Here is a 14095-nt window from a genome sequence, read left to right on the forward strand (position 1 = left end):
CTGAGAGAAAGAGCCAAGACAATTGATGAAAAGTTCAATATCATTGACCGTTAATTAATAATAAAATTAATACATAGGAGTTGCAACAATTTAAATGAACCACAAGTAAAGCATGTTGCTCCAATGCTCCATAAAACATAGGCTTAACAGTAACTATTATAAACAATGAAAACTAAAAACAACTAATGATCAAACTATTGTATGAAACCGGAATGGCCCGTTTCGGTGAGTCCGATCCCTTAACGGGGGATTTTTTCAATTTTTTTTTTTTAATTATTGGGTACCGTAGCCTAATTATCCGGAATGGCTTGTTACAGTGAGTCCAATTCGGTGAGTCCGATCCCTTAACAGGGGATTTTTTCAATTTTTTTTTAAATTATCGGGTACCGTAGCCTAATTATCATTGCCGTTTTAGGGTTAGGGGTTTGGGGTTAGGAACTCACAGAATCGGACTCACTGAATAGTAGCAGACCCTTATCATTGCCATTTTAGGGTTAGGGGTTAGGAACTCACCGAATCGGACTCACCGAATAGTAGCAGACCCGTATGAAACAACTACAAATACATGTTACTTCACAATCGTATGTTAGTAAGTATATACATAATGAAACCATGTACCAGGCATCATATTGTAAAATTCCTTGTGTTATATTGGTAAATATCAGATTGAAAAGAAAGGAATTTTTATTATATATATATATATATATATATATATATCATAAAGTAGTTATATAACTGGTAACTGGTAAACCTGTGCTAACGGAGCGGACTCCTGGGACAAATGCCCGGTCTAATCTATTGAAGAAGGAACAAATAGATGATGAAACTGGTAAAGGTGGTTCCTTACTTGATATATACTAGTACCGGTACAAAACAACTGTATCTAGGAAGAAATTTCCAAGTTGACATTTGCAACAGTGCTAGCTACAAGCATGTACAAATTACCCAAACAGCTATTAGTATTCACCCATGTTTAAACCATTTAAGGTTTTGTGCGCTGAGACCAGTTATTACACAAGAAGAAAACTAGACAGGGCAGCCAAAGTTTACGCAACTGGTGTTTGTGACGATGTGATGGGGTTATTTGTGCTGCAACACCACACTGACATAAGGCACAGGCCCTGACGCGAATGACTAAATAATGTCAAGAAAGTTGTTAAAACAGTCAACTGATGTTTTTAGACAACTAAGTTTCACCCACTCCTGTCACAGAAGTTCAAAATCAACTTCTTGAGAGTAAAAGTATAAGATATATTTTGGCAACGATATAATTCATGATCATAGGACTTAAAACAATCAATCATCCTGATCTTCAGTGACATTACCCTACTAAGATTACCTGAAACCTCTAAAACATTACACAGGTCATCAAGTTCAACCATCGTATTATAGTACTGGTAGGCTACATTGATTTGTTTAAACATTGTAAATTTGCAAAAAGTTAATGTATTCAAGTTATTTTCATAAGCCACATGTAATATATATTATACAATATTACCTTATAAAAAGAAGAATACTTAACTAACAACAACCGCCTCATGACAAGAGAAAAGTTGTTGAGATCTTTTCAACAAATAAAAGATTCATAACTCATCTCCGAAAAAAAACTGATAAAAAAAATTGCAGAAACTCCAATCAGCGACTTCAGTGCTGCCCAAATCTTTACTCTTCCGGACAAAAATGAAACATTTTACTGAAAACTCCATTCAACGACTTAGATGGCGCTTTACTTTTTATCTCAACCTTTTCAGGAGACAAATTCGAGGACAAGATGTTCATGATATGAATTAGTTCACACCCCACAGCCACTATGTGATCCAATGATAATAATAATATGACTCAATTAGACTCAACATAGATTGATTGTCTTGCCTAGATAAAATGTTGTTACTGTTATTACCATTGTATCATCATCATTAAGTTCCTTCCTCTCGTCGAGGGTTGGAGGCAATGAGACGCCAAGTTTCTCTGTTGTAAGATTCTTCTACTGCAGTTTTGTAGTTGAGTCCTGACCAGTCTTCAATATCATTAGTCCAAATTACCATTGTATATTTCCATGTTATTGCCACCATTCATTATTGTCATTTTAAGGTGGTTTTCCCTGGGTTGGCCTCGGGCTTCTCACGACAATCTTGTTTTTATCAGTAAACGGGACGGACCAGTGCGATCTCGTGCGGACCAGTGCGATCTTGTGCGGACCAGTGCAAATGATGAGTCACTGTTCCGGTTGGGCAGTGCGAAAAAAAGTTAAGGTCAAACCCTGGAATGGATTGTTTTGTTACCTGCTTAAGTGTTTATAAATTGCGTGATATTTTCAGCATGAACATTGAACACTGTAAAAGTATAAATGTTGAGAACAGTGAAGCGCACATATTTTTGTTTGTGACAACGGACATTTTAACATCTTTTTTTTATCAGTTTTTGATTTGAACTCTCATGTATAATATAATCAGTAACTTTACATATCTTGTTGCCGTGACAAAAATATCATGAAGAGTTGTTTGATAATCTTGGCAATTGCCGATTCCGACAGCAAGTGATAAGAAGTCATGCAAAGGAACCAAAATGAAGACAAATTTTGTCTCATGTACCGTATTGTATCTATTATACATATAGGTCAACCTCTACCTTTAGATGCGAAAATCACTTGCGAAAGTTCTTGACCTATATCATCCTTGTGCATATATGGTAAGCCCTAAAAAATAATCAACCCTTACATAAATAATAAACTTTTACAGGCTACAGTACAAACAAAACTATTGTTGGTTGTTTGATTTCAGATGGAAAGGAAATGATGTTTAGTTGTTTACAAAATGACAAGGAAGCAACAAAGAAATAAATTTAAAAGTCACAAGTCTAACCATCACGCATGAAGCATCTCTGCAAATTGATATGAATAGGCTACTATCATAGGATAAAATCCTGACTTTTGCACAAACATACTAGTCAGTAGTTACAAACAATATGTCAAACATTACACCATTGAAAATCTGTTTTAAAAAAGCTTATGAAGTATAGTTAACCTTACGAGAATGAAAAGGAAGCGAAATACAGATTATGAGTTAAATTAGGCTAATTATAAGATGATGAAACTAGAGGTATGATACTTGAGTGAAGTCCATTACACTGGACTACAAAAAAAATTGACGCCACTTATGGTGCTTATGGGTAATTCGACGCAACTTATGGGACTTATGGGTAATTCGACGCAACTTATGGTGCTTATGGGTAATTTGTGGGACCCAAAAAAAATGGTAACTCACTTTAGCTACACACAGAACATAGTAAAAAAAACTTTAAGTATTTGAAATGTGCATGAACAGTTGTTTGGGTGATAAAGTGCATGTTTGTAGTTAGAGTGCCTTATATTTGCTGAAATAACACTGGTTTACACGATTTTTACTGTATGAACTTTGAAAACTGATTTAAGGTAATTTTGGGGTGCTGAATCCGAATCTGAACTCATATTTTCACTATCACATTAGATTTTTCAGATATGATAACAAAAATGCTTTATTTTGCCAAAAGTGGAAGATTTAGCATTGTGTTTACCACCAGCATTCAGCATATGCAGTGCTATAACGAAAGGTTAGTGCTAGACAGGCCAAAACAGCTTAAATATAATAAGGTTACTGGACAAGCATCATCAATTCATCATAGACCTGCTTAAATCTTTGTGGTTTTATGCAAAACATTGACGAGGGAGGGGTCAGTTATACTTTTAGCCTCCCTTTTAGCTTGTTCACTGCCTTGTTAATAATGTTGCTTAGAACACAAATTGATATCAAAATTATGGTTTGTGGATGTATTTCAGCTATTTCTGCACCACATGGCCTGGATTTCTGGATATAGCACAATGTGTGATAAACACAATGTCAAATTTTCCACTTTTGACAAAATAACAATTTGTTGTTATCATATATCACAAACCTGGCGTGATAGAAAAATTTTGAGGTCAGATTCGGATTCAACCAAAATTACTCTAAATCAGTTTTCAAAGTTCATACAGTAAAAATCGTGTAGACCAGTGTTATTTCAGCAAATATAAGGCACTCTAACTACAAACATGCACTTTATCACCCAAACAACTGTTCATGCACATTTCAAATACTTAAAGTTTTTTTTACTATGTTCTGTGTGTAGCTAAAGTGAGTTACCATTTTTTTTGGGTCCCACAAATTACCCATAAGCACCATAAGTACCCATAAGCACCATAAGTTGCGTCGAATTACCCATAAGTCCCATAAGTTGCGTCGAATTACCCATAAGCACCATAAGTGGCGTCAAATTACCCATGCCCCATAAGTCGCGTCGAATTACCCATAAGCCCCATAAGTCGCATCAAATTACCCATAAGCACCATAAGTCGCGTCGAATTACCCATAAGCACCATAATTACCTAGAAGTAACGTCGAATTACCCATAAGCCCGTAGAGTGTAGTCTATAGCCGTCTAGTAAGCTAGTCTGCAGCATAGCCGAGTGGTGAGGAGCACTGGCTTGGCGTTCCAAAATATACAGTAGTCCGACACCGCTCAAGAGCAGGACACTTGAAGGCATGCTTAAAGGTGGACACGAAGATTGGCTTCCTTGCCTTCCCGTCCGCTTATGTGTAATCTGCAGTTTGCTGCAGCAGATGGAGTGTTTTGTCCGATAAAACACTTTAACATAGGACAATTTTCCCTAGTATGAACCAGGTGACTGCAGCATAGTAATCGTTCTCGCACTCAGCCATAGACTTAATTCTTGCTTTGAACTTAATAATTAAAGAGAAAAAGAATAATGGCAAGGGTGGGAATCAAACCAGTGTCACCAAAGTCAATAGCCCTTTGGCTAAACCACTCCGCCACGCAAGCGCTCATGAAATCTTCGCTTAATTTGGTTTATATCAGTAATGTTTTGAGAACGTTCACAATATTATCAGTTTAGTTTGTTTTTATTTCTGACTATCACAACAAAAAACAATATACGACAAACATAGCAGAGGTGTATAAAAGGTAGAAGCGACAAAATGCGGACGTTATAACGTGCACGATACCAAAGCAGGACAATCAGTTTAAAATATGACAATGTCGCAGCACCTTATTTTATGTCTGCTCCGTCTACTGCAGCAACCTGCAGATGACATATACGCTGACATAAAGACGTAAATAATTCCACGTTGCTTATGGGTAATTCGACGTGACTTATGGTGCTTATGTGTAATTCGACGCGACTTACCGTCAACCGGGGCTACTTTGATACCCGGGTAACTTTGATCACTTGGGGCTACTGTACATGATACAACCCTTTGAAATAATGCATCTAAACAGAAATAGCGTAGACCTTTACAGAGAAAATGTAGACCAGTTACAACCTTTGGTTAGACAACACCATGGCTCTTTATCTTTATTTGTTCTAGTAACCAATCGCTGAACAAAAATTTATGATAGCGAATTATTGCAGTGCTATGCCAGTCTAATTTTTGAACTTATCCTTTTTAGAAGTCATAAAAATTTACACCAAACTGAATCCGTGTAAAGCAAATATGCCTGTTCTGTGAGGTCTGTGCATTGTTTGATCAGGCTATTCTAATTCTATTCTTAGCTTGTTTCAGCTTCTGGGGTAAATTAATTGATCGACCAAGCAAATACCCTCCCTGAAGCAAGGAATTTTTTCAGAGTTGCCGCAAACAAAACTTCGGTTCAGTCTATTTTTATTTCTGACCATCACAACGAAAAACAATGCTGCATATGCCAAGCATAGCAGAGGTGTACAAAGAGCTAAAATAACATTTCCTACATCAAAGTACTGCAAAATACCTGCCACACACGAAAGTTCAGTTGAGTTGGGTTAATTTGATTTTATTGGGGGAAATACAATCATCGCATTCACAGTTCGTTCAGTTTTTCTTTCCTTCTGACCATTACAAAACACGGGAAGCAGCTGACTCGATGACTAATATAGTCTTTCGCTGCTTCCTGTCTGTTGTTGAATACATTTGTACCGGTTTTATTTGTACCGTATGATATTTTTCGCAGCAGACAAAATCAAAGGTTCCTCTCTCTCTCTCTCTCATTACACCAAAAACAACATTTATTATGTCAAACATAGCAGTAATCAAAAAAGATGAAAACAATCACAAAAATGTCAGCAAAACATCCAAAAGGTCAAAAAAGTCAGGTGCAGCCCAAGGGTTCTAATTAATAACACTGAAAAATAGGTAGGCTACAATATCGATATTCAAACATAAATAAAAGCAAATGTAAAATCGTAAAATAACAAAACAAAAAGAAGAAACAAAAAGTGAGCAGTTTCAAGATAGGTTATCATAAAAATTCTTTAAAAAACGCTGATATTTAAATTAAAAAATATTATAAGAATTTTTTTATTGTTTTTCTGTTTAATAAATGCGTTGTTTTTCCAATGTGCGCGTAGCCTATAGGCTACGTAGCATAGGCTACAGTAGGCCTATAGTTGCGATTCTTCGATTAGACCAGGCGTCTTTTGCATTGCAGATGAGAGCTGGAAATTTTGACGTCGGGCTTTTTCAGTCGTTCAATGGCTGTTTCTAATTCATTCTTATTTTTGCTCAGATCCAAGACGATCGTGTCATTTTCATTTTTGGTTTAGTTGCTGGTCAAGTCAAGTCAATTTATTTTGTTTTAACAGCGCCATATATTAATAAACAATCAGAGTAAATGTTATTGTCAAAACAATGCATTGTAGGCTACAATAATGCATTGTACAACTGTCTTGTTCATGTCTTGTCATATCATTATTGTCATCGAGCATTTTATTGAAATGAAAGTTCAAAAAATATGAAGATGAAAATTAGCAAAGTAACACAACATCACTGAAACGAGTCGTTGCGGAATATGATATTGCTTGAAGCATTTAACATGCAGACCGACATCACATTTTTTGCATCTTGTAAGTTAGTAGTTTTTGCATGACAATAGGCGGATCGAGTTGCGTGGTAAAATTATGCTAAATACAGCATAACCTTTCTCATTTACTGTAGCCTACCTATGCGACACAGCCTACCTCAATCAAATATTTTTATTCCCCCTAATACAGTGCCTACGTTGTAATTCTTATCTCAACAACTCAGCGTTCTGCCATTGCTTTAATGATGGTGTTCACAAAGAAAACAAAAGAAAATTATCTGAAATTATCAGTAAATTACGATAAATATGTTATTGTTCTTAAACAAACACGTCTAATTTGTCAAGCTTGATGGATTTCACAGTATGCACATTTTTACTACCAATAACGCTTCTTCTCTCGTATTGTCGTTATATGTCAGGGCATCCGTTGGTTAGTCACTGCCTGGTGTCGTCATCGATGGAAATTAGGCCTTCCATACCATGGGGTGGTCTATATAGCCGGCAATCCTTGATAATGTGGGCTGCCGTCTGCATTTCGCCACACTCACAAGCAGCACTCTCTGCCAAGCCCCAACGCAACATGTCTGCACCATAGCGTCCAACACCAGTGAGCAAACGGTTACGACTTGATGAGGCAAGTCTAGAGAGGCCATGTCCCAGCTGGTTTTCGGACGGGGTCTGAATACTTGGCGAAGTGGGGACGTGCTGCTTGACCATTGTTCACACCATGCCGCGTGGCACCACTGTTTGCTAGGGCTTCCACCAAAGGCTGCCAGAAGGTCTTGTGCAGCACGTACAAATGGCTTTCTTGATTTTAGCCGCTGCTTTGGTGGATATCTCAGCGTGGTTGTGTGTAGCGGATGGCCAGGGTTTAGGGCTTTACGGCTCAGGGAAAGAACAGCACGTTAGCGCCGTAGTGCAGCTGGCTCAATGTTTGCAAGGACAGGAAAACAGTCAGTTGGAGTTGGGCGGAGGCAACCTGTGACAGTTCGGAGGCAGTTGTTGATTGGTACATCGACAAGGTCAGTATGGGCACTTCTGCACCAAGTAGCAGCACAGTATTCAGCAGGGGCGTAGACTAAGGCTAAACCACTTGTTCTCAGCACTAAGGGTCTAGCACCCCACCTTGTACCAGCAAGACGTTTCATGAGAGCAGTACGAGCTGTCACTTTTCCGCTTAAGTGTTCTAGGTGTTTGCGATATGTAAAGGACCGATCAAGTCGAACTCCAAGGTATGTGGGTGTGGCTTCGAAAGGAAGTGTTCGGCCGTTATTTTGGATGTTAATTTTCCTGTTTGAGTCTCTATTACGTAGGTGGAAAACAGAAGTCACCGTCTTCGCTTCACTCAACTTGAGGCGCCATTGGTGCAGATAGGAAGATAGAATGTCCATATCCTTAGTCAAGGTGTTCTGCACTGTTTCCCATTTGCGGTGAGAATAAAGAATAGCCAGGTCATCTGCGTATGTGTATTTATTAGAGGAAGTATTTGGAAGGTCATAAATGTAGATGTTGAACAACATTGGGGAGAGAACAGATCCCTGCGGAACTCCATTTCTTAAACGTCTCTGTCGGCTTTTCTTTCCGTCGCTGGTTTTAAGGATGAAGCTGCGGTTGGAGATGAGTTCTACAATAAACTTAACCATGTGTCTATCTGGGATTATCTGCAGCAGTTTGTAAGTAAGACCCCTGTGCCAAACAGTAGTATATGCCGCAGTAAGGTCGAGGAAGACCGCTCCCGACTTCAAGTTGGCCTCAAACCCACCTTCGATGTTTTGTGTCAGCAAGGTTACTTGGTCGACTGTTGATCTTCCTCTCCTAAACCCCGCCTGTTTTTGTGGGAGTTTGGGGTCAATAACGGGTTCCATTCGTCGATGTAAGACGCGCTCCAGTAGTTTGAATGGCACGCACAATAGAGAGATGGGGCGATAGCTCTTTGGGTCAGTTACCGGTTTGTTTGGTTTTGGGACTGCAACAATCAATGCTTTCCGCCAGAGTTTAGGGATCTTTAGGGTTCGCATGCAATGAGAATAAAAATTTCGTAGCCAATTAATCATTTCCTTTCCTAAGTTTTGTATGAATTCGGGGTGAATCAGGTCTGGTCCTGGGGCCTTCCCTGCTTTCAGTAACTTTATGGCTTCATTCATTTCTTCGGTCGAAAAGTCTTCAGTTAGTTCGTTGTTACGCGTGTCATCCTTCCACATTTCTGATGAGGCTTGAGAGTCTGCGTTGAAATTTGCGGTCTATTTGTCGGTGTCGTCCATTTTCCACAACCTGCGATGCAATGGCATTAGGACTGTCTCAATCCATCGCTCCTGACGTTTGGTGTTGAGGTGCTGCATCAGGCTTTCAGACCTTTCTTGGAAGTCTTCAGATGTTTCGTAGTCATTCAGGTCTTCGTACATACTTTGACACCTTTCGTCCCAGCATGGTATGTATTCCTTGCGTTGGCCAAGGGGAATTGCCTGTTTTGCTGCATGGCGAAGCAGATCTGTGAAGGCTGTGTAGGAGGTATTGACATCTGCATTATTGGGTGGGGGTAGGGTATGCTTATGATTAACTGATACCAATAACGCTTATGATTACTGATAAATTTTCAAGCATTTTGCGTTTTTGGGAATTTTTTCAATTATTGCTAACTTTGCTGTAAACAGCCCTTTAAGCAGAAAGCAAAATATAAAGTTTGGAATTTTTTATGGTATTTTGTCCCTTTACAGTATATTATGTTCGATTTTTCGTCATGTTGATGAAAACAGTTTGTGCTGCATGGGATGGGGCAGCGCTAATCAAGAAAAAAAAAATTATTGTTATCGGACATTATCGGCGATAATTTATCGTTTATTGTTATCGCTTAACTTTTTTTGATTTATTGTTTATCGTTATCGCTTTAGGCATTTTTCGTTTATCGATTATTATCGTTATCGCTTAACTGAAAAATGAGTTATCGCGCCCAACACTGCATACACACTATAGTGTGCAGAGGCAGGCACACTACGGTACTTCATTGAATAAAAAGGGTTCGCCACTGACATTGAAAAACAACTGCTGTTGGTTTGAATCTCCATTCTCAGACTGAGTAAGCCGAGGATGAAGATTCAAACCAGCTACCAAGAATTAACCAACGACCAATAAGTGATTGTGTGCTATAGCCTAATAGGCTACAGCTACAGCAAGTTTTCCTGAAATAACGGGAAAAAAACGTAATGATGTGTCTGAGACAAAGAAAACGCTACGTGGTCGGTAGCGTTTTCTTTGTAACCAGTTCTGACCGTATGCTTTGCTTTATCGGGAATAAAAGTTTCACCGTCAATGATTGGATAAGGGCTTTTGGGTGCAAATGAAAGTCTCATAGTCTGATCACTCCTTAGGCCTTAGCCTACCACAACAGCCTAGGCCCCAGAGGTGTCGTCGTTTTACTGGACGGCCCTGATATGAGCGGGTAGCTTAAGCTTTATAGCGTCCGCTACACAGAGCTTCCTTTTGCGAAAAGTTGTAAATGGCAAAAATAGATCAGATTATTTATGGTGATAGCATGGGTACCATAAGTAAACTTTATTCACAAATGTAAAACCACAGCCACCAAAGCTGGTTGGTTCTTCTTTATCTTCGGTCTGAGAACGCCACTAATAGGTTATTCCTGGCATTTTTGCATAGCCTATTTGTAGAAGCTTTGATTCACTTACGCAAAGTTGTTACTAAGACTAGCAGCGAAGTTTCTTATGCGGTACTTAAAATGTTGTTGTCTGTGAATTATTCCATCCACTAGGTGCCACCGAATGCAAAGGAGTCTTAAAAATGCCGCGTTGCGCAAGCGCACACCCCGAGAGTCGTATCAGCGCCACTTGATCTTAAAGTTACTTGAGTTGAGCGGCTGAGGTAGAGCAAAGGTCTTTGGCAGCTCCATATGTAAAAATTTACACATAAACTTTTCATTTTCTTGTTTAATAAGATTTTCATTTCTGATTAGGCTACCTAGCCTAAGTTTACATTAAATTTGTGTTAAAAAATAGTTGTAGCCTACTTGTTGATCTTGGCAAAACAAACAAAATCAAATAAATTTATTCTGATAGACTGCAGTTGAATTGACACACAAGCGTTAAAGTTGAAGTTAAGAAGTCAACCTGGGTCACCAAATGAACGTGTAATTATGTGAAATATTATAAATTTAAATTTCTTTAAACACAATAATAAAATATGGCTTACAAACATTTTGTCAGTGATGTACGCGCATACAAAAAATATTGACGCCGTCAGCGTAAACGCAAACGTTCGAAAAACCATACGCCGTATGCGTCAACGTAACTTGTAAAAAAATTGGCGGCGTCAGCGTCAGCGCATACACTAGCGTAAACTAATTTTGTTTGCTAGGTGCCAAACATTCACACGGTATAAACAACTCGAAACAAACAAGTTTTATTTTGAATTTCCACGAAGAAACACAAGCATCTGAAAGTGTTCATCTGACATTTTGCTGTGTTTTGGTTCCAATAGGTCTTTGCCCATTGAAAACATTCTTTCAACTGCAGCGCTGGAAGGTGTTGGCGTGTTGTAGCGAAAAAAGTACATTAAAAAGTATGCGTTGACGCTATGCGCTAAAAAACCGCGAAAACTTTACGGCGTAGCCTCAAGCGCAAACTATCCAAAAAAATATGGCCGCAAGCGTTAACGTAAACAAAAAGTCTACGCCGCAAGTCTGCGGCGTAGAATTTGCGACGTATACGTACATCTCTGCATTTTGTGGAATACAAAAACTTTTACGTCAATCTCGGGACCTTGGCAAGACATGTTTGTGATTTAGAGCAGGGGTGTGCAACGTACGGCCCGCGGGCCAAATGTGGCCAGCGAAGAAAAATTGTGTGGCCCGCGAAGATGTGGCAATTTTGAATTGTGTGCGGCCCGCGAAACGTGTTTATAATTTAGTTTAGTCTGGTACGTGCGAACAATTCATTATAGAGTGGATTATTGTACATTTTGCACCTTCTGTTAACTATTTTAGAAATCTCCCACCAGCCACCGCTAATCCGATTGTATTTAATTATTTGGAACGTCAGTAGATCAGAGGCACAGAATTGCACAGGAAACAGCTCAAACTATGACACCGTATTCTGACGGCAAGTTTGTGAAGCAGTGTCTTATCGATGTCGCAGAAGAAATGTGCTCTAAAATGAAGAGTGCGTTCGAGAAAATGGTGGACGATAGCGAGGCGTAGGCTATCGATGATCTTGCTTGTGATATTAGTGACACTCTCACTCTCAATAAGGATAAGGTGAAGAACTTTGTTTCATGGAGCTTTGCGATCGATGAAAGTAGGCTACGGACCAGAAGGACACAGCACAGTTGGCCATATTTGAAAAGGAGTGGACAAAGACTTGAACGAAACGGAAGAGCTTCTGTCATTACAGTCAATGAAGGGTACGACAGCTTACTGGTGCTGACATTTTTACTGAATTGATGCTTTTGACAACTTCGAACTGGACTTGTCCAGCTTATGCAGAATCGCAACTGATGGTGCTCGATCCATGTCCGGAACTGGCATTGGATTCATAGGTCTCTTGAAGTCTACCTTGAGGAAGAGAAAAATCGATGATGACATAGCAATTTTTCATTGTATCATTCACCAGCAAAACCTGTGCGCAAAATCCTTGAAGTTCAAACACGTCTTAAGTCCGGTTGTTAAGGCAGTAATTTCATTCGAGCACGAGGGCTCAACCATCGTCAGTTTCAAAAGTTTCTGGATAATCTCAACACGACACATAAAGATCTACTTTACTTTTCCGAGGTGCGTTGGTTAAGCAAGGGCTGCATGTTGCAACGATTTTACGAACTGCGGAAAGAAGTCGTAAATTTTTTGATTTTACCGAAAACATCTCAACCAAGATGACTTTCCACATTTGAAAAAAACATTACTTCAAAAATGGCTCTTTTTGGCTAAACGTATTTGTGCGAACAGATTTTTTCTAAAATGGGCGTCATAAAATATCCCCATCGATCCGTTCTGACAGGCGAACACCTGGAAAATGGACTTCGAATTGCGAGCACTTCCATTAAAGTAAATTTGGAAAAAGTCGTCCGGAAAAGAAACCAGCTGCAAATTTCTCACTGAACTCGTAGTCGGTGTGACAATAAATTTGAATAGCAGTTTTCTTTAGAAATTTATGTGTCTTAACTTATTATTTCTGCAAGGAGATAACCTCTAATAATGCCATAAGATTAACATGAATAACAAAAAAACTACTTTTTTGTGCCTGCAACTACTAGAAAACATATGTTAAATAAACGTGTGGCCCGCGGTTTCACCCAGATAATTATATATGGCCCTCCTGTAATAAAGGTTGCACACCCCTGATTTAGAGCTTTGTTATAACAGATATTCTCAACTGGGGCGTTGTGATAATGGAAGTCTATTCTCCCATTGATGAAGCTTCTTTGAGAGCTTAATTCAGAGCAGTTTTCGTTTGTTTATATGTGCTTTGAACCACTGACTCAGGCCCAATGGTGGATACAAGAAGAGATAGAGCGATTGGGGAGATTTGTGCAATGGTGCGCGCCTTAGACAGAACATTGGTTGAGGGTCTACTTTGATTGGTAAACAGTAAAAATGGTACAGAAAAAATGGCACTGAAATAATGACACAGGAAAAAAGGGCACAAATTGTAAAAAAAGAAAAAATAGCACAATGATATTTCCTTGCTGAATTTTCAATTTAAGGAGATACTTAGGCCTATCACGTAGCCTACTTTAGACTAGGCATCTCCAAAGCGAATAGGCCACTGTGATCGGCACTAGACATGGATTGTGTCATTGTCTTGCGTCCCGCAATGTAGTCTTCACAGAGGTTCTTTATGCGTTGCTGTTGTTCAATGTAGACCTTCTTTTTTTCACAAAATTGCTTTGACCTATCCAGGCGTTCCACGAAAGTGTCTTTGGTTACCAATTGGTAAACGTGGTGCAAGGTTAATTTTTTGTCTGATTAGCCTACTGTAGCCTATAGTAGGCTAATCAGATGCGGCCAAGTCTGCTTCACGTGAGGCTGTAATTCGTTTTCGATTTTATTTTTTAATGCAGGGGTTCCCAACCTTTTTTAAACCTTGGTCCCCTTTGAAAATTTTGAAAAACCAATGGCCCCCCTGTTTTTTTCAACTCTTTGAAAAAATTAGGAAACGTCATTTTAATTAAAAAACTTGTTTATACAGTAACCGGTAGCTATATTACAGTATTAAAGGTATTTTTA

This window comes from Aplidium turbinatum, chromosome 7, assembly GCF_918807975.1.
Source record: "Aplidium turbinatum chromosome 7, kaAplTurb1.1, whole genome shotgun sequence".
Lineage (NCBI taxonomy): Eukaryota > Metazoa > Chordata > Ascidiacea > Aplousobranchia > Polyclinidae > Aplidium > Aplidium turbinatum.